The sequence below is a fragment of the Thermobia domestica genome, chromosome 6 (assembly GCF_964235325.1).
Source record: "Thermobia domestica chromosome 6, izTheDome1.hap1.1, whole genome shotgun sequence".
Lineage (NCBI taxonomy): Eukaryota > Metazoa > Arthropoda > Insecta > Zygentoma > Lepismatidae > Thermobia > Thermobia domestica.
Genome location: NC_137459.1, coordinates 75,727,244 through 75,733,331, shown reverse-complemented (window position 1 = coordinate 75,733,331; position 6,088 = coordinate 75,727,244).

The following is a 6,088-nucleotide window of genomic DNA, read 5'->3' as shown; positions in this document are numbered from 1 at the left end:
TTCTGGTATTGCTTTGATACGTTTGTATAGCAATCCTTTCTCTAAAATGTAAGCGTTTTTCCATTGTTTGTACTGCGGGTGTTGCTTATCTTCAGTTTCTAGTATTTTTATAATTTTCCCAAAGTAATTGTCTTCTCGTAATAGTGAACCAATATCAGTCGTTCTATCGAGTGCCAACATGTGTAGTGGATGCAGTTCTGTAGCGGCGTCCTGTAATGTGTCAGCAGTGGCGGGGAGAGGATTTCTTGACATGTGATCAGCAAGTCCATTCTGAGTTCCCGCTATATGTTGAATTTGAAATTGAAAATTTGAGAAATAGTCACGCCAACGCTGAAGTTTGCTGCTTAAGTGATTAGACTTTTGCAGGGCTGTCACGGCAGTACTATCTGTATACACAGTAAACGGTTGACCCACTAAATACTTGTAAAATTTCTGCAAAGAAAAATACACAGCATATACCTCAAGTTCGTACGTGGGGGGAGGGGTTTTTCTGGGGGGATGCCTGCTGGAAGCATACATCACTACTTTCCACTCTTTTTCACCGATTTTTCTCTGTAGTAATGCCGAGCCGACGCCAAGCAGAGATGCATCACAGACTATAGCGTGTTCGGTATTGCGTGTTGTGTACATTTGTAGGAGTGGGGGAGAAGTCAATGCTTTGCGCATCTCTTGGTACGCAAGCTCACAAGCGTCATCCCAATGAAGTTTACGAGGATTTCCTTTGAGGGCGTTGTACAAAGGCGCCAATTTGAGGGAAATATCCTTAAAGAAATTCCGAAAAAAATTTATCGAAGCGAGCCAACTTCGAAGTTGTTTGACAGTTTTCGGTTTTTCAATTTTGAGAATCGCGTCAAGTTTATCAGGATTGGGACGAATTGTTCCGTTGTTCACAATGTAACCTAGACATTTTACTTCATGCACACCAAATTGCGACTTGTCTAAATTGAAAAGCACGGAATATTGCTGTGCTGCTTTGAGCACTTTTTCAAGCGTTTGAAGCATTTCTTCAAATGAATTTCCGATTACATACATGTCATCTACGTACAAAGCAACGCGAGAAGAATCTATATCTTCAAAAATTTGTCGTAATATACGTTGCAAGTATATCGTGGAATTTTTATATCCCATTGGCAATTTCCGTAGTTGCATTTGTGTTCTAGGCAATTCTAAGCTAGGTACACTGAATGCAGTAAAAGGACGATCTTCTTCGCGAAGTGTTACTTGAAAAAAAGACATATGTAAGTCCAATGAACAGATCCATTTGGCGTCAGATAGTTTTTCGAGAGAATCCTGAACCGAAATAATAGGATCATTGATACTAATACAATTATCATTCAATTTTCTCAGATCCATTACACAACGAACCTGTTTTCCACCTGGTTTGGGAACAAATAAAACATTGTTGCGTACAGGACTGTCGGCATACTCTAAGACTCCTTGGTCTAGAAGTTTAAGAATTTCATCTTTCGCTTGAGGCCGAAGCCTGTGAGGAATTGTATATGCGACAGCTTGAAACGGTTCTCTGGATTGAAGATTAAGAGATACATCGAAAGCATCTATAGCCGTGAAGTCATTACTACTCCACTTGAAAACAGTGGCGTACTGAGACAACAGATTTTGTAATTTCTGTTTTTGTACATTTGTCAATGTTTTACCTAAATTAAAGTTCGAGACGTCAATCAGATGGCCAATTTCTTGCATGCGTTTTGAAACTTTTTCTTGCACCTGCTTAGGGGTTGGTGTGTAAAGTTTCCTGATTGTGTTTACGTGTACTGTTTCACTGTCTTCCGTCAATCGTGACGCTATGGCTAGAGGTGTTCCCTGTTTGAAATGTTTTGTGAACCGAGAAGTGTTCACTATAGGAACCGCTGGGTTCTCAGCTGAAGCAGCTGCTTGTACCATAAAACACTTTTTGAGAAATTTGTTTACAGGTGTATGTACGTGAAAATTTTTAATAGGCATATCGAGAGAGAATTCGAGAGGCACTATACAACATGATTTGGGTGGAATTGTAATAGCTTGTTTGCAAATGAGCGTGAAATGTTGATTATTTGCAATTTCCTGTGCCAGAACTGCAGAAAGTTTGTGAATTTTTGGTTTCTTAGCATTTTTCTTAGGTGGTTTGCAACCAAAATGTTCAAGCGTAAGTGTGTTAGTAACATAATCCAATTGACAATTGTGTTCCTTCAAGAATCCATTACCAAGAATAATTGGAAATTTAGGCAAAGGAATTAATCTAAACAACACCGTGAATGATTTGCCATTTAAACGTATTGTCAAATATGCAGCTTTCGTGAGCTCCGTCGGCACCTGTGATATGCCGTAAAGCGAGGTACGTAAAGGAAATACACGAGCATGGGCGGGCAAAGCTGAAAACGGACAAATATTCGCTTCAGCTCCAGAATCGAGTAAGAATTTAACGTTTGCTGTCCCTACAGTACCAGTGATATAATTCAATTGGCCTTGTTGTTCCATTGGTAACTTAATTGTGGTAGATTGTGAAGCGAACAATTCAGAGCTCATATTTGTCCCGTATAGTTTGTCACAATCGGTATGTGATTCTGGGGGAGATTGAATCTCCCGTTCCTCTTCTAGTTTTTTGGACGAGAAGCAGGATTAGGGTTGGTCATCACCGGATTTACCTGCTGTGGTGGTAAGGCATAAGCAGGGTAAGGGGGAAGGTAACTGTAGAATGGGAATGTGGGAGGATAGACCGGAGGAAACTGTGCCTGATTCATGTATGCAGCATGAAATTGCTGTTTGTTTCCATTCTTATTCTTGTATTGTTTTTTGTTTTTATTTTTATTTCCATTCCCTTGGTTTGGCTTATCATTGCTTTCCTGTGCGGTACTGCCTTGCCTCTGTGTAGTAACTTTCTGTTTGCCTTGCGTAGGTGGTGGGGAACTGTTATTACACTGAGCCTGCGAGTTGTGGGCATGTTTGCAATGGCAAGAAGTATTTTCAGAATGTGTTCCAAAATGTGTTCTATTGGAACATGTACCGCAAGAATGTGCTGCACAAGCATATGCCTGTCTAGCACACGGAGAACTACATGTCCGGTGTCGATACTCACACGCGTGAACGGGAGATTGAGATCGGGAGTACGAGCGTGTGTCGTATCGTGTAGGTGAAGTAGTGCGGTGGGGAGAGGCTGGAGGAGTATAAACGTAATTTCTGTTGCCTTGTTCAGAAAAATGAACCTGACCACGGGTATTCATCTGGCTATTGAATTGCAACTGTAATTTTTCAAGTTTTTCTGCCAGTTCCGAATATGAATCTGTGTTGGGAGGGGGAGGGGGAGTACGTGGAAGTTCAGAGACGATTACCGGTTTCTGAGAACTACTCGGAAAGCTGTGTGGTTGTTCCTGTAGTTTCTTATGCATCAGCATGTCAGCCTTTTGTCTGGTCCATGCGGCCTGTACAAAAGCGTCGAAACTACCGAATGTTTTCTGTGAAAAATAATGTAAATATTCCGGGGACATACCTAAAACGCAATCAACATAAAATTCTTTAAATGCAAGTTTCGAATTAAACTTGTCGGCGAGATGTTTCTTCTCGTATATATAGAAAGTAAGTGGTTCTCCAGGTTTCTGAACCCTAGACCTGTATGTTTCTAATGCATTCATCGTAGTCTGACCTGTTCCGAAATGTTCAAGAAAGAGATCCCTAATATCCTTCCATTCCTTAGCTTTTAATTCATCCACTTGCGATGTCCACCAGTACAAAGGTGGTCCTGACAAAAAAGTGGGAAACAAACCTGCTATCCTGGAATTGTCCCAAGAATTTAATTGCATTAGTCTGTCGAACCCACATAAGAATTTTTCAGCATTTTCGCCGGGAGAAGCAGAGAAAATTTCTAGCGAAAGGGAGGGGAAAATAACTGAATCAGTTGCATGTGAACGAGAACTGGAACGCGTGTTTGCCATAATGAAAATGCACTGAGAACACAACAATCAAATATACGAGAGAATAGCGCTAAATCAACACATAAACATAGGTTACACTAAATAACATCATATGAAATCAGAGCAGTATGCACAACTAATTATCAAGATAAAACAAGAAATTAAACCTCGCGCCGGGGAGCCATTCTATATACTTTAACTGTCTCTAAAAACATGTCTAGATATGCTTTCTGTCGTTATATTATATATATGTATATTTTAAGAACATAGTTAAGAAATAACCTAGGTATTTAGTTACCAATTATCCATTAAATGAAAACAAATCAACTTGGAACTTTCGATACCTTTTATTGTAATGAATTATAGTTCTTTTCAGAGATGATTTCAAAGGTCCTGGGTACATAACAACGGTAGTACAGAGTATCAAAGATCCTGGGTTCTAGGATCGAGCTGTCCAAAACATAAAGCATTTTAACCTAGATTGACAGCATTAATATATAATATATACATTACACAATGTAATTATAAGTGTATACAAAGAGTCATTCGCCTTGAAGACGAAATTCGAGAGAAAGCGATATTAAGCTCCCTTTCTACTCCAGAATACACTTGGCCAACGTCATAATGAGACCTAGTTAACTCTATCTTGCAATATCTTAATTAATAAGTTATGCATACTTGTAATATATGACTTATTGTACTTACATAATTACAACCATTCCTACACTATATAACAAAATGTAACGACGAGTAAAGCTCGCGATTACACAAAGTGACTTCAACACAAGTACACTTTGGCCGAAAGTTAATTTAGCTAGGTGATACAAGTCTCGGAGCTGATTATTTACTTGCCCTACAGACCTCGGATGGGTCTTCGCGGGTTATGAAGCGCGATAGACTGTGCGGAGAGATCCAGCTCACGTATGGGTCTGAATCGTACTCAACCTCGAATGAATCGAAACAAGTCATTATAAACCATCTCAATTCTCTTTCACATTACAAACCGTAACTTTGACCCAACTACGTCATAGCCCTGTATCCTATTCCACTTTGGCCACAATATTATTTTTGATATTTCTAAACTCGGTCACCGCTTTCCATCAATCTTGTAATGAGGACACTTAGTTATATTTCCGTTGAAGAACCTATTTCTTCTGCTTCTTTTGACTGTGACGTCACTCAAAGACTGTTAGATTTTCTGTGCAGTGGCTGTTAATAGTTTTGCGAAGAATTCTCTTCCGTGTTAAGGACAGTTATTGCTTTGTATTCTTTCTATTGTTCACTAAAGTTTTTAATGCCTCCCTTTTAGATTTTTTTTGAATAAAAAAAAGAAATAAATTTTTCTGGATGTCGTCCCTTTTTCTCCACTGGAACGTGGTAGTAATTATGATATGCAATTCTGTGCTAAAGCTTTGATAATAAACCATCATTTTACACCTAAAGTAATAATGTCAGGGCAAAAAATTATTGAAATGCGTTTAGGACAAAAGATTTACTTCCGTGACATATTTGTATATGGGAGTTAAATTATCAAAATTACCTAAGACGTTAGGCCTTTCTGCAAATTTACTAAAGGGAGATTTCCCGTACTTGTTTAATACATTAGAAAACCAAAATTATATAGGTAAAATTCCTGAGCTAAAATATTTTGATCCTGATTCAAGGAGCACTGAAGATCGAAACGAACTTATCATATGGCACGAACAACGTGTTGCAAGTAATGTGGAGTATAATCTCCAAAAGGAAATGATTGAATATTGTCGGAATGATGTTAAAATTTTAGCAGAGGCTGTCATTAAATTTTCAAACTTAATTGAAGACAAAACAAATGGTATCCAATGTTTTATCGCTGCACCAACTATTGCTAGTTTGGCAATACTAACGTATCGTACCTTATATTTACCCAAAGAAATTATTCCAATTATTCCACCTTATGGGTTTGACCATCGTGATCGTCAAAGTCTAAAGGCAATGTGTTGGCTACGATACTTAGAACGTACTACTGGTAGTGAAATTCTCCATTCTGGGAATGGCTTGGAAAAACAATTTGGGAGGTATAAGGTTGATGGATTTCAAAGTAAAACAAATACAGTTTACGATTTTCATGGATGCTACTATCACGGGTGTTTAAGCTGTTATCCTACACTACGACACGTGTCCCTAGATTCTACCTCTAAGCAAGG